Raw genomic sequence first — 22,160 nt, 5'->3', positions numbered from 1 at the left:
GCTCGACTGCTCATGCCTGCCGATCGAACGATCGATCGGCGCTCGATTGCTCATGCCTGCCGATCGATCGATCGAGCGCTCGGCCCTCGATTGTTAACGCCCAGAGCAATGGACCCTGAAGCGAACCCCGCCCCTCGGTTTACGTCTCTGCCGAGGTGATCACGTGGCCCCGCCCCCCCCGGTTTTTAAAGGGGTTTTGGGGTGTTTGAGGGGTTTTAAAGTTCTTTGAGGGTATTTTGAAGGGATTTTTAGAAGTTTTTTCTGGGATTTTTAAATTTTTTTTTAAATTTTGGGGGGTTTTTATAGGATCTTTTTGGGGGTTTAGCCCAGCGCTGACCCTGTCCCTCCCGTGTCCGTCCCCCTGGGATCCTCCCCAGGCACCACCCTGCCCCGCCCCAGCCCTGGCTGCGCACCCGCCGCTAACGCCGGCTCGGGGGGTGGCTGCAGTACCGCGCTGTGCCCACAAGGCGGCAGCACTGCCGCCCTTCCCACGCTCGCAGCCGCGGCCGCTCTCGCAGCCCGAACTCGGCGTCACCCTCCCCTCTATTCACACACACCCCCCGCTCCCCGCTCCATCCGGGCAGCGCCGGCGGGGACGCCGCTGCAATCCGGATCTCCGGCGAGGAGAACAGCATTGCTGCCCTGCCGGATTGAGAAATCCGATTCCTTGCAGAGATTGAGGGATAGGGAGCTGATCCTCAGGCTGGCTTTTGGCAGCGGCAATTGGGTGAGATGGGGACAGGGGACACTCCCCCGGATCCGTTAAAGCCAGCTCTGCTGGGTTTGGGTATCTCTCCTCAAAAACTGATCGCACTGAAAGGGGCTTGAGGAAGCAGCGGGATGCCCTGGGGGCTGTGCTGGAACCCCCAGCCCCGGTGAGGAATGCTGGGCAGTGCCGGCTCCGAGGGGACCCGGAGCAGGGAACAGCCCCGGTTCGGCCCCAGGCAGAGGGCAGGACGGGGCGCCGGGGAGGGAGCGGGCGGGGCCGGGCGGGGATTGAGGGGCGGGGCCGGAGGGGATTGAGGGGCGGGGCCGGGCCCGACTCGGGTGCGCGGGGCCCCAGTGCGGCTGCGCGGGCCGGGGCCCCTTTCTAATGCGGCCCGAGCCGGTCCCGGCCCGCTCCATTCGGGAACGCTCGTGCTGGGATGCGGCGGGATCCTCGTCCGAGCGCTGTGCCGAGCGCGACGCAGGGACCGGCCCCGGTGCTGCCCGAATCCTGAGGCGCTCAGGTAGGACCAGGGGTGGGGTCTGGGTTTTGCCGGTGCTGGCTGGGGGTTCCAGGCGGTGCCGCCTCTCCCCGGGCCGGCCGGGTGCGGGTAGCGGGGCCGGGATCGGGATCGCCGCGGGCGGCAGCAGCAGCCGTCCCGGACGGGCGCTGGGGCTGAGCCCGGCGCTGCCGCTGCCGCTCCCGCTCCGCTGCGGCGGCCGCGGGGAGCCGGGGCTCTGCCGGTAACCGCGCCCGGAAGAACGGCGGCGGGATCTCCCCGTGTAGACGCTGCGTCGCGGCTGGAGCCGGCCGGGGCGCGGGGAGCGCCGTGCCAGCCCTGGGAGCCCCAAATCCCGGCGCTCCCGGTGCCCCCGTCCCGCAGAGGCCCCGCAGCCCTGAGCGCGGAGCAGCGCCCGGCTCCCCGTTCCCGTGCGCGCACAGCCCCGGGGCTGCTGCCCGCGCACCCCTGCTTGGAGGTGTGCTGAAGGCAGGGATGTGCACCCTTTGCTGAGGGAAAAGAACTTGCAGAGGCCACTGCTGAGGCCCTGAAAGGAGCTGAGCTGCTGCAGGGAGAGATGTCCTCCCGTGGGCACGGGGAGCTGCCTTGGCACGGGGCGGGAGCGCCCCCGGCCCTGCCTTCTCCTGCTTGAAAATATCACCTGGAGCCCCGGCTCAGGGGGGCTAAATCAGCTGGACTCCAGGCAGCTCTGTCAAGTGCCCCCAGGGACATGGGTGGGGCTGGGGGATGAGGGCTTTAGATAGCCAATTGTTTGGAGCAGATGCCTGTCCCTGTCCCGATGCTGCTGAGCTTCCTTGGACGCTCTGCCCGTTCCTGGCTCAGCTGGCGTTCAAGGGGCAGCTCTGCACGGGAATATCCACCCTCCGTGAGGCACTGTGAGGGTATGGCAGCAGGAACTGGGCAGGGAATTGGGGGCTGTGGGATAATTCACGGGAACTAGCAAAGCTGAGAGGGAGCCCCGAGTCTGGGCGCTGCACAGAGAACAATCTTTGTGCTGCCCTGTCACCTTTTTCTTTTTTATTTTTTTTTTTCTTTCAGGTGCTGGACTTGCCTCTGTGGATGTGTGCTGAGCTCTCACTACAGGGGACTGTGAGGCCTGACTGGCTGTGAGTTTGTGTTCTTCTCACAGGGGAATCAGAAATGATCATTAATTAGACCACAGAAATCTTTTCTGAAACCTTTCCCCTTTCCTGCCCTTTGCTGGTAAGTCTTTTCTTTCTGCCTTTAACTCTACAGCTGTTCCCTGATGTCATTGCCCCAGTCTCACTTCTGTGCAGCTCCTAGCTGGGGAAAACTCATAATAGAGCTGGTAACAAGTAAGCACTTGTTTCTACACTTCTTTTTCCAAAACTTTCGCCAGAACTTAATTTCACTAGTTAGGAAGCGTGGTGAGGGGTGCAGGAGGAGCAGGAATAGGAGAGGGAAGCCTTGAGCACTGCAGGCTACAAAGATCTGCATTTATCAATTTGATTTAGTCCTGCTGTGTTAAGGATACATAAATAGGCAAAATCCAAGGCACAGGGTGAAGTTCCTGTGACAATGCTACTGTGTGTTTATCTTTAATTACTCAGTGTGCCCCATTTCCCTTTAATAAGTGCTCTGATACCCCTGTGGAAACAAACACAACATGGTGGGACAGTGCACCTCACAACTCCACAAAGAGTGGCACCTCCACCTCGTATGGCAATGCCATTTTAGTACAGCCCAACTGTCTCACAGCAGAGGGCCAAAGGCCCCTGGGAAAACAATTCTGGCACGCCCCTGAGCCCTTCCCCGGCTCTGTGTGCCCCAGCTGCCCTGTCACCTCACCCCATGGACACACTGCTCCCTGCAGCACACACACACTGCTGCCTTCCTGGCAGCTCCCAGGCACCTACCAGCCACGTGTTGGACGGGATCAGGAGGGAAAACAGCCCTTCTGCAGCCATTTTCTGGGCAGCTGGCAGTGATTCACGCACAAGGGGCATGGATACCATCAGTGGGTTCCCCTCAAAGTCTGTCCACATCCAGCAGCACACGGTGCTATTCACCATCTGCATCAGTGACACGCACAGGGAGTTAGGGAGGAGAACTCCTTAGTTCAGCAGGAAGCAGCAGGGCAGGAGAGGGCAGAGGGGCTCACTGGGATGGGATGGGAAGTCACAGTGAGCCTGGCAAGTGGCCCCTGCAGTGTGCAGGGAGAGGCTGTGCAGGAGAATGGCAAAGTGTAACTCCGAATGGCAATTATTAGTAGAGTTTTGGTTGGAAAGGGCATGAAAAATACTCTCACCTGGACAAGAGGTATTTCACTCTGTGATGTATTGACAGGAGTGCCCAAATCCCAGCTGGAGTAACCCTTGTGATGCCATCAGCATTGGGAATGTCTGGCTCTGAGAGTTCTCTGTGTGGCAGGGGTCCCAACTTCAGGGAAATAGTGGGGCCCTGGAAAGGCAGGAGAGGGAATCCTCAAAGGCCTGAGAGCCTGGTTTCTGGCAGAGAACTGTAGTGGTGGGAAGACTCAAGTTCTGAAATTTTGAAGGTGTTGAGACTTTTGAAAATACTCTTCAAAAAGAATGAACTTGTTATCCATGTGCACTTGGGATCAGGCAGAGAATCCTGAGCTGCAGTTCCAGGTGGAGTGGTTCATGCCAGACCCTTGTAGCCCTGGAACAGCATTTTTGACGTGAAGTCCCTGTAAGACTCTGAGAAGAAACTCAGACTGAGATTTGTTGGTGTCGCTGCACACTCTGAGGTAGAGAGGGCCAAGAGCTGACCCACTGTCAGTCATTTCCAGCTGTGTTACCTGTGATTTCACACAAAACTGGCGCTGTGATTTGTGGCTGCTGGTGTCAAGGTGACCAAGAAGTCTGTAGAAGGGGATTCCAGTGGAGGGTTGGAAAGGCAAAGGGCTGTGCTGGTGCCCCACCTTGGCAGCAGCTCTGGGGTCTCAGGCTGGCAGCCCTCCTCAGCTTTTCCACAAGGGATAAATCACTTTAATGTGTGAAGGGGAATAAAGTAGTATTTTACCGTTAAATTAACTAATAGATCAAATGTCTTGCAATGTGCTCGCAGTCCTTCAGAATTTTCTCCAGGTAACATTTGCTGAAGGACACCTTTCAGATCCCAGTCCCCCTTAAAGCAGCTTGGGATGCTCAAACTTAGAGGGCTTTTCCAGTTGTAGGAACAAGGAAAATGCAGTCTGATTGCTGCTGCCCAGTCCTGACCCAGAGGAGTGTCCGTAGCAGCAGAGGGTGGCAGCCCAGGGTGACCAGCACCTTGCCATTGCAGGTGGCACCGGGGTGGGTCTGGAGCGTTGTCTTCTGGTTGCAACCCCGTTGTTTTGTTGTGATCCCGTGTTCAGGATCCTGGGAGGAGCAGCTGTCTGGAGGCAGGGAAGGGCAGTCCCAGCATGGTCCTGTAGAAGCTTTCCTGTCATCCTCCTGGGCTCCTCAGAGCTGTAGATGGAAAGAAGTGGGCTGTGCTGTGCCACTGCCAGCATCTCCACTGCTCCTTGCTGGGTGGTTCTCTTGCACCAAAACAGGACAGTTCTGCCCCCTTCACCTTCTCATTAAATCAGAGTCCTGAGCAGAGGAAGGTCACTAGCCTGATTTTTAGGCAACTCCTTGGAGAGGGAAGTAGTGATTTTAAATGGGATAGAGTACCCTGGGCTTAATTCCCCAGCTTTTGTCTCTCTCTGCCATTAATGTTAGGGTGTTCAGTGGAGTATGGCAGGTAGTGGATAATTGTTGAAACTGAAAAATTGGACTTTCTGTGCCATAAAAATAAAGCTGAGCTGCTCTGATGCCGTTGCAGCTGCAGGACTGTTACAGTCAGGAGGTAACAGGAAATGCCAGGGGTGGTGCCCTCAAGCATTCCACCTTTCTGGAATGTGCAGGTGCAGGGCAGGGCAGGTAATCTGTCCTCTCTCTCCCAGGCTTCTTCATCAGACCTTTCTACAAGATGATGCTGGGGAAGCCCATAACCCTGAAGGACATGGAGTCAGTGGTAAGAGCCCATTGAACCTGTGCCAGTGCTCACAGGCCCCTGGCTTTCCACAGCTCTGCACTAATTGCCCATTTCAAACTGCCTAACTGTGATCTGCCCTAGGATAGTGAATACTACAACTCTCTGAAGTGGATCCTGGAAAATGACCCCACCGAGCTGGATCTCACGTTTTGCATAGATGAGGAAAACTTTGGGCAGGTACGTAAAGGTTACTTGCATCTTAGGACTGGTGGTTGCCAACAAGTAGCTCAGTGCTGACAGTCTGGTGGTGGTGAAAGCAGCAACGAGCTCAGCTGGCTGTGTTCCCAGCTGGGAGCGGGGCTGCCAGCTCCTGTCAGGGAGCTGTGGCACCTCTGGGACAAGCTGGACATGCAGCTGAGTGAAATACTTGCAGTGAAGGGGGATGAAGGTGTCCCACAGTCCAGCTGGGACATGCTCAGGGACTCTCTGGTTCCTGAAGCTGAAGGTGCTGTCAGGGGAGAGCAGCAGAAGGACACCAGGTCCTCTCTGTAGTGCCTGTCACAGCTGTGTGCCAGGGGGAAGCTGCCAGGTGAAAAGGGTCACAGCCTATGGGGCTCTTTCTCCATTACAAATGAAAGTGTTGTAGACATTAAATTAAATTAGTTTGCTTAGAGGTTTTATGACCTTTTTTTTGCATTTTCCCTTTGTTTACTTCTGAGCCCTAGATCCTGGCTCCAGATAGAACTGGAGCTGGGGACTGTAGGGCCTTTTATAAAAACTGACTTCAGCATTTCAAACCATGCATTCAGTGTCCTGTCAAAAATATTCTGATCCACTTTCCAGTGCTGCCTTTTTCCTGAAGCACCCGAAGGTTATGGATTTCATGGAGAACTAGGAGCCACAGAATAGAGAGGTTTTGTAACCCACTGGTTGGCTTTGGGCAGTTCCAGTATGTGATTTATCTTCTTGTATTACACATAATAGCTATTATAATTTTGTGTATATAAAGTACCTATTTTGTGGTTCTATTTTATATAAATATAATTTCATTATTATAAATAATAATTGTAATAAAATGATCAGTAAATAGCCAGCCCCTCTCTGCCAGTTTTCCCTTCTGTCAGCGCAGGTTTGTTCAAAAGTGTAAATCAATTGCTCATGATTGCCTGATCCTGCTTGTGAAACACTGCTCAGGGAGAGTGGGTTCTGGAGAAAGATGTCCTCAAATAACAGCCTTTGGTCTTTTGAAAGGCAGACATATCAAGTGGACCTGAAGCCCAACGGGTCCGAAATGATGGTAACAAATGAAAACAGCGGGAATACATTGAGTAAGTACTGTGATGGAATGTGCCTGGGGGAAGAAAGAGCAGCTGGGTTAGAATTGGCCCTGCTGCAATCCCTGGAGCTTGTACTGCACAAGAGCATCAGGGATCACTGGGGAAAAACCTTACTGTTAACATTGGTTATATCCCGTCAGGTACAAGAACAAGGAGTAAATTAAATGACGTGCTTTGATCTCCTGAAATTCCCCCCATGTAAATGTCCTTCTCCAACACCTGGCTCAAGCTGAGATGAGCCAGAAGGTGCTCTCCAGCCTGGCCCTCATCCTAGTGTCCTCCTCTGCCAGTCACAGACCAGAGCCAGGAGTCCAGTGCCAGCAATCCTACCAAACTGGCCGGATCTGAAATTAGGTTTCATTTTCAGATTCTCAGTTCTTCTACCTACCAGGATGTAAAATGCTGAATTCATTAATACCTGCTGGCATTTTAAATCAGGGCCTTTTCCAAAGTGAAAGATGTTACAATTGCTACATTCATGCAAACTGGGAATTCATTTCCAGTGCCTGGACCTGGAGCAATTCCATGCCTGGAATTGACTTTTGATGCCTGCACCTGTGAGGTGTTTGTGCTGCGGGTGGGTGGCTGGTGCTGAAAGCAAGGTGTCCCTTTGATGCTGCAGTTTATTTCTTTCTTTATAGGCGAGGTGCTGTGTCCTGACAGCTCTCCTCAGAGCTTGCAGACTTTGCTGGGAATTTTTAATTGCTCATTGCTCTGGAAGAATAAAATGTCTGCTCACGTAGGTACCTACAGGAGTGAAAAAATTCCCACTGTGATTTGGTCAAAGTCACTGGGCTTTTTGGTTTGTCTCTTCAAATTCCATCAGTCACCAGCCAATAAATTGGAGTAGCTGGTGGAAGCTGCTTAGTTACCTGAACTCGCTGAAGTTTGTAAATGACAAACTTGAAAGCATTTGGGGTTGCTGAAACCTTTGAGCCCTTGGCTGAGACCTGCTAATGAGTTTGTTTTTCTGGTGGGGTTTTGTTTCTTTCTGCAGCCTGGTCATCCAGTGGCGATTTGTCAACAGAGTGCAGAAAGAAATGAATGCCTTTCTGGAGGCGAGGCTCTTTAGCTCCTTTCTTTCCCAAAACCAGGGATTGTTTTTAACACAGATTTCTTACCCACTGGTGTCTGTGTAAAGGGAGTGGGGAGCTTGGCAGGGAATGCAAATAGAATACATGATGTTTTGTGATTTGACAGTTTTATCTTGTGTAAGAATATATCTCTTTCCCTTATGGGAATAAGGTCATTCTCCTTCAAGTTTAATTATTTGAGCTTGAAGTAATTTGGTCATTGATTTTTTTAATTAGGATTTATGTGGGATGAGAGTTTTAACTTTGCTCTTCTTTTTAGGGATTCACAGAACTGCTTCCTATCGACCCGATTAAAATTTTTGATGAAAATGAGCTGGAGGTGAGTCAATTTGGTGCCCCAAGCTGGCAGCTCTCTGACAGATGTGCCATGTTCTGGGCTTTTCAGTCATCTGTCTCTCTCCCTGGGGAACGTGCGGACACGGCTGGAAATCAGATGTTCTTCCTAATTAATAAATCTGTTCATGACATGAGAAAAGCTGCACTCAGGAGGGTGGTGGGGGGTGTGCCTCTGAAAGCCTGGAAGCAGCCTAGTGGATCAGTGCCACCCTCTGCCAGTCCCATCTGAGCCAAAGACGTGGAAGTTGTGTCACACTGTGGCAGTGTGCAGCCCTTCTGCAGCAGCTGGGATACTCTGGGGATGCTCGGACTCTCCCCTGGGTGTGCATAAGTGCCTGAAGGTCAGAGCCCTGAGGGGCAGTGGCACCTTGTACCCTGTGAGGTCAGGGACACATCCCACCTTCTGCTTGCCTGCAGTTACTGATGTGTGGCCTTGGTGGCGTGGATGTCAGCGGCTGGAGACAACACACCATCTACAAAAATGGTTACTGCCCAAATCACCCTGTTATCCGGTGGTTCTGGAAGGTAAGACTGGGCACCAGCCCTAGCTGGTCCTGTAGGTGAAAGTCCCTGCCCTTTTTTGCAATCATTTTTCTGTATGAGAACTGCTCAGAGTGGGTGGTTGTGCTGGGGCAGGAGCTGCTCCCTCCTGGCTCAGGTGAGGGCAGGTGCAGCTCCTGCTCAGATGGAGCAGAGGCAGCCCATAGTGCCCTGAGGCTGCTGGCACAGAGGGGCTCCTGCAGTGCTGAGGGTGTCTCTGCCCCCAGGCTGTGCTGCTGATGGACGCTGAGAAGCGGATCCGGCTGCTGCAGTTCGTGACCGGGACGTCCCGCGTGCCCATGGACGGGGCGGGACAGGGGCGGGACCGGGCAGTCCCAGAAGGCAGAGCCCGGGAGGAACCGGGATGAAGCGGGGCGGGCCCGGGGCTGGGGCCGAGGTGATTTAATGCCTAGAAACCACCCGGCCGCCGTTTGCTGACGCCGAGTAGGGTGAGAGGAGGAGCTGCTTGTTCGGGCTCCCAGGTGAGCTGTGGGGCTTCGGCTTCTACCCCTCTCCCCCGCTCTAGCCCTCCTTCCTTCTCTGCGTATTCCTCTTCTTTTCCCCCTTGTGCCTCCCAAAACCTCCCCTCCTCTCCCCCCTGCCCCTCCTTCCTTCTCCCTGAACTCCTTTACTTTTTCCCCTTTCTCTCCCCATCTCAAGGGATACAGCCCAGGATATCTCAGGGCCCAGATGATTTCTGTTCCTTCTGCTTGTTTCACTTGCAGGTGTTTCCCAGTCCAGCTCGCTGAGCCTCCAGCTCTGACTGTGGCATGTTCTTCATTCCAGCTCTGGCTCTGAGATGCTGCACTTGATGGCTGCTCCAGTTCCTTCCAGCTCTGGGTAAATAACTGGTGTCTCTTGTGTAATCCGTGTCCTTGTTCTGTCCTTTGTGTCCATCTGTGTTACCTTTGTCACATCTCCATGCTTTATCAGCATCCTTCCAAGCCATGGTAGCCAGACTCTACTCGTGTACTTTCCTGCATTGTGCTTATTCCAGCACATTTACCTTTTTACTTTTTGAGACGGAAAGAAGTACACAAGATCTTCTCATCCATCTTCCTTCTCAGCTTTGGTAGTGCCTGCTTTTCACGTGCCATTCTCTTGGCCTTCTGTAGGGAGTGTGTTAGACCCTCCTTATGTGCCCTCACTAGTTCCATAGGTTCTATCTTGGGCTTGAGACTTAATCCTCCAGAGAGTTATCTCCAGTCCTCATCCATGGTGTGTGTACCTACCTTGGCTTATACTGTATGTAGCTGTCTTGGTTTATGTTGCATGTACCTTTACTGTGTGCATCTCTACTGTATGGGCCTTTATTGTGCCCCTTAGCTCGGAGCTGCCCTGCCCTGGCACCCGCTTGGGTAGAATAGTTACAGAACTTTATTGTTCCTCTCTTTTCTGTGGGGTTTTGGGTAGGAAATGTGTGGGGATAACCTCTACCTGACCAGCTCCTGCTGTCTCTCAGGTCCCTGAGGTGGATTCCCATCTCTGCAGTCACCAATTATGCCGATTTCCCTGGAATCTCCCGTTGGGTGTTGAAGAGCAGCAGCCGGGGGATGTGTTGAAGCATCCTCTTCATGCAGCGTTCCAAGTGAGGGTTGCAGTCAGCCTGTCAGCTGCAGAGTGTGACAGGGGGAGCGTGTGTCTGTCTGGAGAGTCTGTCTGTGTCTGTCTGCTTATGTCTGCCTGTGCCAGTGTGTGTGCTGACTGCTTCTAACCTTGTGCATATGGTTTTTACCTTTTACCTTTCTCAACTCATTTTTAAATTTAGAATAAAGAGTCCCCAGCCAGGAGTTTGGGTTTTTTTCCCCCCAGCTGGATTTTTTTCCTTGGTCCCAGCCAACAAGATGACGTTCATCCCCAGAGGTTGGGCATGGACAGTCCCAGTACCAGGGTTTTGTCAGCAGGATGGTTTTTGGGGCATGGACAGTCGCAGTACCACGGTTTACTCAGCACGATGGTTTTTGAGGCATGGACAGTCCCAGTACCAGGGTTTTGTCATCAGGATGGGTTTTGAGGCATGGACAGTCCCAGTACCAGGGTTCTGTCCGCAGGGATGCCCGTGGCTCCTGGGCCAGGGGCTGCTCTGAACAGGCTCCTGGAGATGCTTCAGCCTGGATACAGGCCACTGACAGCCCAAAAGCAGCCCAAGGAGCAGCTGGCGTGTCCTGGTGATGGTGGCACGGGCTGCGTGCAGAGGGGCTCAGACAGCAATTCCTGGTTCCAGCCTCCCAGAGCTCCCAGGCAGCTGCCAGGTATGGCCTGTCCACCCCAATTCCCTGCCCTTCCCTTCCTGCCTGAGGCCTCATTCAGCAGCAGCAGCACTAAAGCCAAGGCAATCTTCCCTTACAGCTATTAAATGCCAACCGACAGCCTGCAGAGATGCCTTCAAATCAAAGGTTCAGGTGGGATGAAGTTTTGTTTGGACGAAGGTGGGAGTTTCCAGGGAGCCAGCTGGAAGTGCAGAAGGGATGGAAAGCTTTCCCAGGTGGGTCCCCCCCTGGAGGTGTGCTGGAGGCAGGGATGTGCACCCTTTGCTGAGGGAAAAGAACTTGCAGAGGCCACTGCTGAGGCCCTGAAAGGAGCTGAGCTGCTGCAGGGAGAGATGTCCTCCCGTGGGCACGGGGAGCTGCCTTGGCACGGGGCGGGAGCGCCCCCGGCCCTGCCTTCTCCTGCTTGAAAATATCACCTGGAGCCCCGGCTCAGGGGGGCTAAATCAGCTGGACTCCAGGCAGCTCTGTCAAGTGCCCCCAGGGACATGGGTGGGGCTGGGGGATGAGGGCTTTAGACAGCCAATTGTTTGGAGCAGATGCCTGTCCCTGTCCCGATGCTGCTGAGCTTCCTTGGACGCTCTGCCCGTTCCTGGCTCAGCTGGCGTTCAAGGGGCAGCTCTGCACGGGAATATCCACCCTCCGTGAGGCACTGTGAGGGTACGGCAGCAGGAACTGAGCAGGGAATTGGGGGCTGTGGGATAATTCACGGGAACTAGCAAAGCTGAGTGGGCCCCGAGTCTGGGCGCTGCACAGAGAACAATCTTTGTGCTGCCCTGTCACCTTTTTCTTTTTTTTTTTTTTTTTCTTTCAGGTGCTGGACTTGCCTCTGTGGATGTGTGCTGAGCTCTCACTACAGGGGACTGTGAGGCCTGACTGGCTGTGAGTTTGTGTTCTTCTCACAGGGGAATCAGAAATGATCATTAATTAGACCACAGAAATCTTTTCTGAAACCTTTCCCCTTTCCTGCCCTTTGCTGGTAAGTCTTTTCTTTCTGCCTTTAACTCTACAGCTGTTCCCTGATGTCATTGCCCCAGTCTCACTTCTGTGCAGCTCCTAGCTGGGGAAAACTCATAATAGAGCTGGTAACAAGTAAGCACTTGTTTCTACACTTCTTTTTCCAAAACTTTCACCAGAACTTAATTTCACTAGTTAGGAAGCGTGGTGAGGGGTGCAGGAGGAGCAGGAATAGGGAGGGAAGCCTTGAGCACTGCAGGCTACAAAGATCTGCATTTATCAATTTGATTTAGTCCTGCTGTGTTAAGGATACATAAATAGGCAAAATCCAAGGCACAGGGTGAAGTTCCTGTGACAATGCTACTGTGTGTTTATCTTAATTACTCAGTGTGCCCCATTTCCCTTTAATAAGTGCTCTGATACCCCTGTGGAAACAAACACAACATGGGTGGGACAGTGCACCTCACAACTCCACAAAGAGTGGCACCTCCACCTCGTATGGCAATGCCATTTTAGTACAGCCCAACTGTCTCACAGCAGAGGGCTGAAGGCCCCTGGGAAAACAATTCTGGCACGCCCCTGAGCCCTTCCCCGGCTCTGTGTGCCCCAGCTGCCCTGTCACCTCACCCCATGGACACACTGCTCCCTGCAGCACACACACACTGCTGCCTTCCTGGCAGCTCCCAGGCACCTACCAGCCACGTGTTGGACGGGATCAGGAGGGAAAACAGCCCTTCTGCAGCCATTTTCTGGGCAGCTGGCAGTGATTCACGCACAAGGGGCATGGATACCATCAGTGGGTTCCCCTCAAAGTCTGTCCACATCCAGCAGCACACGGTGCTATTCACCATCTGCATCAGTGACACGCACAGGGAGTTAGGGAGGAGAACTCCTTAGTTCAGCAGGAAGCAGCAGGGCAGGAGAGGGCAGAGGGGCTCACTGGGATGGGATGGGAAGTCACAGTGAGCCTGGCAATGGCCCCTGCAGTGTGCAGGGAGAGGCTGTGCAAGGAGAATGGCAAAGTGTAACTCCGAATGGCAATTATTAGTAGAGTTTTGGTTGGAAAGGGCATGAAAAATACTCTCACCTGGACAAGAGGTATTTCACTCTGTGATGTATTGACAGGAGTGCCCAAATCCCAGCTGGAGTAACCCTTGTGATGCCATCAGCATTGGGAATGTCTGGCTCTGAGAGTTCTCTGTGTGGCAGGGGGTCCCAACTTCAGGGAAATAGTGGGGCCCTTGGAAAGGCAGGAGAGGGAATCCTCAAAGGCCTGAGAGCCTGGTTTCTGGCAGAGAACTGTAGTGGTGGGAAGACTCAAAGTTCTGAAATTTTTGAAGGTGTTGAGACTTTTGAAAATACTCTTCAAAAAGAATGAACTTGTTATCCATGTGCACTTGGGATCAGGCAGAGAATCCTGAGCTGCAGTTCCAGGTGGAGTGGTTCATGCCAGACCCTTGTAGCCCTGGAACAGCATTTTTGACGTGAAGTCCCTGTAAGACTCTGAGAAGAAACTCAGACTGAGATTTGTTGGTGTCGCTGCACACTCTGAGGTAGAGAGGGCCAAGAGCTGACCCACTGTCAGTCATTTCCAGCTGTGTTACCTGTGATTTCACACAAAACTGGCGCTGTGATTTGTGGCTGCTGGTGTCAAGGTGACCAAGAAGTCTGTAGAAGGGGATTCCAGTGGAGGGGTTGGAAAGGCAAAGGGCTGTGCTGGGTGCCCCACCTTGGCAGCAGCTCTGGGGTCTCAGGCTGGCAGCCCTCCTCAGCTTTTCCACAAGGGATAAATCACTTTAATGTGTGAAGGGGAATAAAGTAGTATTTTACCGTTAAATTAACTAATAGTCAAATGTCTTGCAATGTGCTCGCAGTCCTTCAGAATTTTCTCCAGGTAACATTTGCTGAAGGACACCTTTCAGATCCCAGTCCCCCTTAAAGCAGCTTGGGATGCTCAAACTTAGAGAGCTTTTCCAGTTGTAGGAACAAGGAAAATGCAGTCTGATTGCTGCTGCCCAGTCCTGACCCAGAGGAGTGTCCGTAGCAGCAGAGGGTGGCAGCCCAGGGTGACCAGCACCTTGCCATTGCAGGTGGCACCGGGGTGGGTCTGGAGCGTTGTCTTCTGGTTGCAACCCCGTTGTTTTGTTGTGATCCCGTGTTCAGGATCCTGGGAGGAGCAGCTGTCTGGAGGCAGGGAAGGGCAGTCCCAGCATGGTCCTGTAGAAGCTTTCCTGTCATCCTCCTGGTGCTCCTCAGAGCTGTAGATGGAAAGAAGTGGGCTGTGCTGTGCCACTGCCAGCATCTCCACTGCTCCTTGCTGGGTGGTTCTCTTGCACCAAAACAGGACAGTTCTGCCCCCTTCACCTTCTCATTAAATCAGAGTCCTGAGCAGAGGAAGGTCACTAGCCTGATTTTTAGGCAACTCCTTGGAGAGGGAAGTAGTGATTTTAAATGGGATAGAGTACCCTGGGCTTAATTCCCCAGCTTTTGTCTCTCTCTGCCATTAATGTTAGGGTGTTCAGTGGAGTATGGCAGGTAGTGGATAATTGTTGAAACTGAAAATTGGACTTTCTGTGCCATAATAAAATAAAGCTGAGCTGCTCTGATGCCGTTGCAGCTGCAGGACTGTTACAGTCAGGAGGTAACAGGAAATGCCAGGGTGGTGCCCTCAAGCATTCCACCTTTCTGGAATGTGCAGGTGCAGGGCAGGGCAGGTAATCTGTCCTCTCTCTCCCAGGCTTCTTCATCAGACCTTTCTACAAGATGATGCTGGGGAAGCCCATAACCCTGAAGGACATGGAGTCAGTGGTAAGAGCCCATTGAACCTGTGCCAGTGCTCACAGGCCCCTGGCTTTCCACAGCTCTGCACTAATTGCCCATTTTCAAACTGCCTAACTGTGATCTGCCCTAGGATAGTGAATACTACAACTCTCTGAAGTGGATCCTGGAAAATGACCCCACCGAGCTGGATCTCACGTTTTGCATAGATGAGGAAAACTTTGGGCAGGTACGTAAGGTTACTTGCATCTTAGGACTGGTGGTTGCCACAAGTAGCTCAGTGCTGACAGTCTGGTGGTGGTGAAAGCAGCAACGAGCTCAGCTGGCTTGTTCCCAGCTGGGAGCGGGGCTGCCAGCTCCTGTCAGGGAGCTGTGGCACCTCTGGGACAAGCTGGACATGCAGCTGAGTGAAATACTTGCAGTGAAGGAGGGATGAAGGTGTCCCACAGTCCAGCTGGGACATGCTCAGGGACTCTCTGGTTCCTGAAGCTGAAGGTGCTGTCAGGGGGAGCAGCAGAAGGACACCAGGTCCTCTCTGTAGTGCCTGTCACAGCTGGTGTGCCAGGGGAAGCTGCCAGGTTGAAAAGGGTCACAGCCTATGGGGCTCTTTCTCCATTACAAATGAAAGTGTTGTAGACATTAAATTAAATTAGTTTGCTTAGAGGTTTTTATGACCTTTTTTTTTGCATTTTCCCTTTGTTTTACTTCTGAGCCCTAGATCCTGGCTCCAGATAGAACTGGAGCTGGGGACTGTAGGGCCTTTTATAAAAACTGACTTCAGCATTTCAAACCATGCATTCAGTGTCCTGTCAAAAATATTCTGATCCACTTTCCAGTGCTGCCTTTTTCCTGAAGCACCCGAAGGTTATGGATTCATGGAGAACTAGGAGCCACAGAATAGAGAGGTTTTGTAACCCACTGGTTGGCTTTGGGCAGTTCCAGTATGGATTTATCTTCTTGATTACACATAATAGCTATTATAATTTTGTGTATATAAAGTACCTATTTTGTGGTTCTATTTTATATAAATATATAATTTCATTATTATAAATAATAATTGTAATAAAATGATCAGTAAATAGCCAGCCCCTCTCTGCCAGTTTTCCCTTCTGTCAGCGCAGGTTTGTTCAAAAGTGTAAATCAATTTGCTCATGATTGCCTGATCCTGCTTGTGAAACACTGCTCAGGGAGAGTGGGTTCTGGGAGAAAGATGTCCTCAAATAACAGCCTTTGGTCTTTTGAAAGGCAGACATATCAAGTGGACCTGAAGCCCAACGGGTCCGAAATGATGGTAACAAATGAAAACAAGCGGGAATACATTGAGTAAGTACTGTGATGGAATGTGCCTGGGGGGAAGAAAGAGCAGCTGGGTTAGAATTGGCCCTGCTGCAATCCCTGGAGCTTGTACTGCACAAGAGCATCAGGGATCACTGGGAAAAACCTTACTGTTAACATTGGTTATATCCCGTCAGGTACAAGAACAAGGAGTAAATTAAATGACGTGCTTTGATCTCCTGAAATTCCCCCCATGTAAATGTCCTTCTCCAACACCTGGCTCAAGCTGAGATGAGCCAGAAGGTGCTCTCCAGCCTGGCCCTCATCCTAGTGTCCTCCTCTGCCAGTCACAGACCAGAGCCAGGAGTCCAGTGCCAGCAATCCTACCAAAACTGGCCGGATCTGAAATTAGGTTTCATTTTCAGATTTCTCAGTTCTTCTACCTACCAGGATGTAAAATGCTGAATTCATTAATACCTGCTGGCATTTTAAATCAGGGCCTTTTCCAAAGTGAAAGATGTTACAATTGCTACATTCATGCAAACTGGGAATTCATTTCCAGTGCCTGGACCTGGAGCAATTCCATGCCTGGAATTGACTTTTGATGCCTGCACCTGTGAGGTGTTTGTGCTGCGGGTGGCTGGTGCTGAAAGCAAGGTGTCCCTTTGATGCTGCAGTTTATTTCTTTCTTTATAGGCGAGGTGCTGTGTCCTGACAGCTCTCCTCAGAGCTTGCAGACTTTGCTGGGAATTTTTAATTGCTCATTGCTCTGGAAGAATAAAATGTCTGCTCACGTAGGTACCTACAGGAGTGAAAAAATTCCCACTGTGATTTGGTCAAAGTCACTGGGCTTTTGGTTTGTCTCTTCAAATTCCATCAGTCACCAGCCAATAAATTGGAGTAGCTGGTGAAGCTGCTTAGTTACCTGAACTCGCTGAAGTTGTAAATGACAAACTTGAAAGCATTTGGGGTTGCTGAAACCTTTGAGCCCTTGGCTGAGACCTGCTAATGAGTTTGTTTTTCTGGTGGGGTTTTTGTTTCTTTCTGCAGCCTGGTCATCCAGTGGCGATTTGTCAACAGAGTGCAGAAAGAAATGAATGCCTTTCTGGAGGCGAGGCTCTTTAGCTCCTTTCTTTCCCAAAACCAGGGATTGTTTTTAACACAGATTTCTTACCCACTGGTGTCTGTGTAAAGGGAGTGGGGAGCTTGGCAGGGAATGCAAATAGAATACATGATGTTTTGTGATTTGACAGTTTTATCTTGTGTAAGAATATATCATCTTTCCCTTATGGGAATAAGGTCATTCTCCTTCAAGTTTAATTATTTGAGCTTGAAGTAATTTGGTCATTGATTTTTTAATTAGGATTTATGTGGGATGAGAGTTTTAACTTTGCTCTTCTTTTTAGGGATTCACAGAACTGCTTCCTATCGACCCGATTAAATTTTTGATGAAAATGAGCTGGAGGTGAGTCAATTTGGTGCCCCAAGCTGGCAGCTCTCTGACAGATGTGCCATGTTCTGGGCTTTTCAGTCATCTGTCTCTCTCCCTGGGGGAACGTGCGGACACGGCTGGAAATCAGATGTTCTTCCTAATTAATAATCTGTTCATGACATGAGAAAAGCTGCACTCAGGAGGGTGGTGGGGGTGTGCCTCTGAAAGCCTGGAAGCAGCCTAGTGGATCAGTGCCACCCTCTGCCAGTCCCATCTGAGCCAAAGACGTGGAAGTTGTGTCACACTGTGGCAGTGTGCAGCCCTTCTGCAGCAGCTGGGATACTCTGGGATGCTCGGACTCTCCCCTGGGTGTGCATAAGTGCCTGAAGGTCAGAGCCCTGAGGGGCAGTGGCACCTTGTACCCTGTGAGGTCAGGGACACATCCCACCCTTCTGCTTGCCTGCAGTTACTGATGTGTGGCCTTGGTGGCGTGGATGTCAGCGGCTGGAGACAACACACCATCTACAAAAATGGTTACTGCCCAAATCACCCTGTTATCCGGTGGTTCTGGAAGGTAAGACTGGGCACCAGCCCTAGCTGGTCCTGTAGGTGAAAGTCCCTGCCCTTTTTTGCAATCATTTTTCTGTATGAGAACTGCTCAGAGTGGGTGGTTGTGCTGGGGCAGGAGCTGCTCCCTCCTGGCTCAGGTGAGGGCAGGTGCAGCTCCTGCTCAGATGGAGCAGAGGCAGCCCATAGTGCCCTGAGGCTGCTGGCACAGAGGGGCTCCTGCAGTGCTGAGGTGTCTCTGCCCCCAGGCTGTGCTGCTGATGGACGCTGAGAAGCGGATCCGGCTGCTGCAGTTCGTGACCGGGACGTCCCGCGTGCCCATGGACGGGGCGGGACAGGGGCGGGACCGGGCAGTCCCAGAAGGCAGAGCCCGGGAGGAACCGGGATGAAGCGGGGCGGGCCCGGGGCTGGGGCCGAGGTGATTTAATGCCTAGAAACCACCCGCCGCCGTTTGCTGACGCCGAGTAGGGTGAGAGGAGGAGCTGCTTGTTCGGGCTCCCAGGTGAGCTGTGGGGCTTCGGCTTCTACCCTCCCCCCCGCTCTAGCCCTCCTTCCTTCTCTGCGTATTCCTCTTCTTTTCCCCCTTGTGCCTCCCAAAACCTCCCCTCCTCTCCCCCCTGCCCCTCCTTCCTTCTCCCTGAACTCCTTTACTTTTTCCCCTTTCTCTCCCATCTCAAGGGATACAGCCCAGGATATCTCAGGGCCCGATGATTTCTGTTCCTTCTGCTTGTTTCACTTGCAGGTGTTTCTCAGTCCAGCTCGCTGAGCCTCCAGCTCTGACTGTGGCATGTTCTTCATTCCAGCTCTGGCTCTGAGATGCTGCACTTGATGGCTGCTCCAGTTCCTTCCAGCTCTGGGTAAATAACTGGTGTCTCTTGTGTAATCCGTGTCCTTGTTCTGTCCTTTGTGTCCATCTGTGTTACCTTTGTCACATCTCCATGCTTTATCAGCATCCTTCCAAGCCATGGTAGCCAGACTCTACTCGTGTACTTTCCTGCATTGTGCTTATTCCAGCACATTTACCTTTTTACTTTTTGAGACAGAAAGAAGTACACAAGATCTTCTCATCCATCTTCCTTCTCAGCTTTGGTAGTGCCTGCTTTTCACGTGCCATTCTCTTGGCCTTCTGTAGGGAGTGTGTTAGACCCTCCTTATGTGCCCTCACTAGTTCCATAGGTTCTATCTTGGCTTGAGACTTAATCCTCCAGAGAGTTATCTCCAGTCCTCATCCATGGTGTGTGTACCTACCTTGGCTTATACTGTATGTAGCTGTCTTGGTTTATGTTGCATGTACCTTACTGTGTGCATCTCTACTGTATGGGCCTTTATTGTGCCCCTTAGCTCGGAGCTGCCCTGCCCTGGCACCCGCTTGGGTAGAATAGTTACAGAACTTTATTGTTCCTCTTTTCTGTGGGGTTTTGGGTAGGAAATGTGTGGGGATAACCTCTACCTGACCAGCTCCTGCTGTCTCTCAGGTCCCTGAGGTGGATTCCCATCTCTGCAGTCACCAATTATGCCGATTTCCCTGGAATCTCCCGTTGGGTGTTGAAGAGCAGCAGCCGGGGATGTGTTGAAGCATCCTCTTCATGCAGCGTTCCAAGTGAGGGTTGCAGTCAGCCTGTCAGCTGCAGAGTGTGACAGGGGAGCGTGTGTCTGTCTGGAGAGTCTGTCTGTGTCTGTCTGCTTATGTCTGCCTGTGCCAGTGTGTGTGCTGACTGCTTCTAACCTTGTGCATATGGTTTTTACCTTTTACCTTTCTCAACTCATTTTTAAATTTAGAATAAAGAGTCCCCAGCCAGGAGTTTGGGTTTTTTTCCCCCCAGCTGGATTTTTTTCCTTGGTCCCAGCCAACAAGATGACGTTCATCCCAGAGGTTGGGCATGGACAGTCCCAGTACCAGGGTTTTGTCAGCAGGATGGTTTTTGGGGCATGGACAGTCGCAGTACCACGGTTTACTCAGCACGATGGTTTTTGAGGCATGGACAGTCCAGTACCAGGGTTTTGTCATCAGGATGGGTTTTGAGGCATGGACAGTCCCAGTACCAGGGTTCTGTCCGCAGGGATGCCCGTGGCTCCTGGGCCAGGGGCTGCTCTGAACAGGCTCCTGGAGATGCTTCAGCCTGGATACAGGCCACTGACAGCCCAAAAGCAGCCCAAGGAGCAGCTGGCGTGTCCTGGTGATGGTGGCACGGGCTGCGTGCAGAGGGGCTCAGACAGCAATTCCTGGTTCCAGCCTCCCAGAGCTCCCAGGCAGCTGCCAGGTATGGCCTGTCCACCCCAATTCCCTGCCCTTCCCTTCCTGCCTGAGGCCTCATTCAGCAGCAGCAGCACTAAAGCCAAGGCAATCTTCCCTTACAGCTATTAAATGCCAACCGACAGCCTGCAGAGATGCCTTCAAATCAAAGTTCAGGTGGGATGAAGTTTTGTTTGGACGAAGGTGGGAGTTTCCAGGGAGCCAGCTGGAAGTGCAGAAGGGATGGAAAGCTTTCCCAGGTGGTCCCCCTGGAGGTGTGCTGGAGGCAGGGATGTGCACCCCTTTGCTGAGGGAAAAGAAACTTGCAGAGGCCACTGCTGAGGCCCTGAAAGGAGCTGAGCTGCTGCAGGGAGAGATGTCCTCCCGTGGGCACGGGGAGCTGCCTTGGCACGGGGCGGGAGCGCCCCCGGCCCTGCCTTCTCCTGCTTGAAAATATCACCTGGAGCCCCGGCTCAGGGGGCTAAATCAGCTGGACTCCAGGCAGCTCTGTCAAGTGCCCCAGGGACATGGGTGGGGCTGGGGATGAGGGCTTTAGACAGCCAATTGTTTGGAGCAGATGCCTGTCCCTGTCCCGATGCTGCTGAGCTTCCTTGGACGCTCTGCCCGTTCCTGGCTCAGCTGGCGTTCAAGGGGCAGCTCTGCACGGGAATATCCACCCTCCGTGAGGCACTGTGAGGGTACGGCAGCAGGAACTGAGCAGGGAACTGGGGGCTGTGGGATAATTCACGGGAACTAGCAAAGCTGAGAGGGAGCCCCGAGTCTGGGCGCTGCACAGGGAACAATCTTTGTGCTGCCCTGACACCTTTTTCTTTTTTATTTTTTTTTTTCTTTCAGGTGCTGGACTTGCCTCTGTGGATGTGTGCTGAGCTCTCACTACAGGGGACTGTGAGGCCTGACTGGCTGTGAGTTTGTGTTCTTCTCACAGGGAATCAGAAATGATCATTAATTAGACCACAGAAATCTTTTCTGAAACCTTTCCCCTTTCCTGCCCTTTGCTGGTAAGTCTTTTCTTTCTGCCTTTAACTCTACAGCTGTTCCCTGATGTCATTGCCCCAGTCTCACTTCTGTGCAGCTCCTAGCTGGGGAAAACTCATAATAGAGCTGGTAACAAGTAAGCACTTGTTTCTACACTTCTTTTTCCAAAACTTTCACCAGAACTTAATTTCACTAGTTAGGAAGCGTGGTGAGGGGTGCAGGAGGAGCAGGAATAGGAGAGGGAAGCCTTGAGCACTGCAGCTACAAAGATCTGCATTTATCAATTTGATTTAGTCCTGCTGTGTTAAGGATACATAAATAGGCAAAATCCAAGGCACAGGGTGAAGTTCCTGTGACAATGCTACTGTGTGTTATCTTTAATTACTCAGTGTGCCCCATTTCCCTTTAATAAGTGCTCTGATACCCCTGTGGAAACAAACACAACATGGGTGGGACAGTGCACCTCACAACTCCACAAAGAGTGGCACCTCCACCCGTGTATGGCAATGCCATTTTAGTACAGCCCAACTGTCTCACAGCAGAGGCTGAAGGCCCCTGGGAAAACAATTCTGGCACGCCCCTGAGCCTTCCCCGCTCTGTGTGCCCCAGCTGCCCTGTCACCTCACCCCATGGACACACTGCTCCCTGCAGCACCACACACTGCTGCCTTCCTGGCAGCTCCCAGGCACCTACCAGCCACGTGTTGGACGGGATCAGGAGGGAAAACAGCCCTTCTGCAGCCATTTTCTGGGCAGCTGGCAGTGATTCACGCACAAGGGGCATGGATACCATCAGTGGGTTTCCCCTCAAAGTCTGTCCACATCCAGCAGCACACGGTGCTATTCACCATCTGCATCAGTGACACGCACAGGGAGTTAGGGAGGAGAACTCCTTAGTTCAGCAGGAAGCAGCAGGGCAGGAGAGGGCAGAGGGCTCACGGGATGGGATGGGAAGTCACAGTGAGCCTGGCAGTGGCCCCTGCAGTGTGCAGGGAGAGGCTGTGCAAGGAGAATGGCAAAGTGTAACTCCGAATGGCAATTATTAGTAGAGTTTTGGTTGGAAAGGGCATGAAAATACTCTCACCTGGACAAGAGGTATTTCACTCTGTGATGTATTGACAGGAGTGCCCAAATCCCAGCTGGAGTAACCTTGTGATGCCATCAGCATTGGAATGTCT

The 22,160-nt window shown here is 52.3% G+C and overlaps 1 long non-coding RNA gene and 2 pseudogenes across 1 annotated transcript; all 3 read left to right on the top strand.

The window, feature by feature from the left end:
* The first annotated feature begins 1,093 nt into the window (after nucleotides 1–1,093).
* LOC130266522 (E3 ubiquitin-protein ligase NEDD4-like) lies at nucleotides 1,094–8,861 on the top strand (annotated as a pseudogene).
* Nucleotides 8,862–10,598: 1,737 nt separating this feature from the next.
* LOC130266521 (uncharacterized) lies at nucleotides 10,599–12,070 on the top strand. Its single transcript, XR_008842908.1, has 3 exons — nucleotides 10,599–10,730; nucleotides 10,828–10,963; nucleotides 11,560–12,070. It is a non-coding gene; the product is annotated as an uncharacterized LOC130266521 (long non-coding RNA).
* Nucleotides 12,071–14,230: 2,160 nt separating this feature from the next.
* LOC130266520 (E3 ubiquitin-protein ligase NEDD4-like) lies at nucleotides 14,231–18,143 on the top strand (annotated as a pseudogene).
* Nucleotides 18,144–22,160: the final 4,017 nt, after the last annotated feature.

Source organism: Oenanthe melanoleuca, unplaced genomic scaffold, assembly GCF_029582105.1.
Source record: "Oenanthe melanoleuca isolate GR-GAL-2019-014 unplaced genomic scaffold, OMel1.0 S074, whole genome shotgun sequence".
Lineage (NCBI taxonomy): Eukaryota > Metazoa > Chordata > Aves > Passeriformes > Muscicapidae > Oenanthe > Oenanthe melanoleuca.
This window is presented reverse-complemented; position numbering and strand designations above follow the sequence as displayed.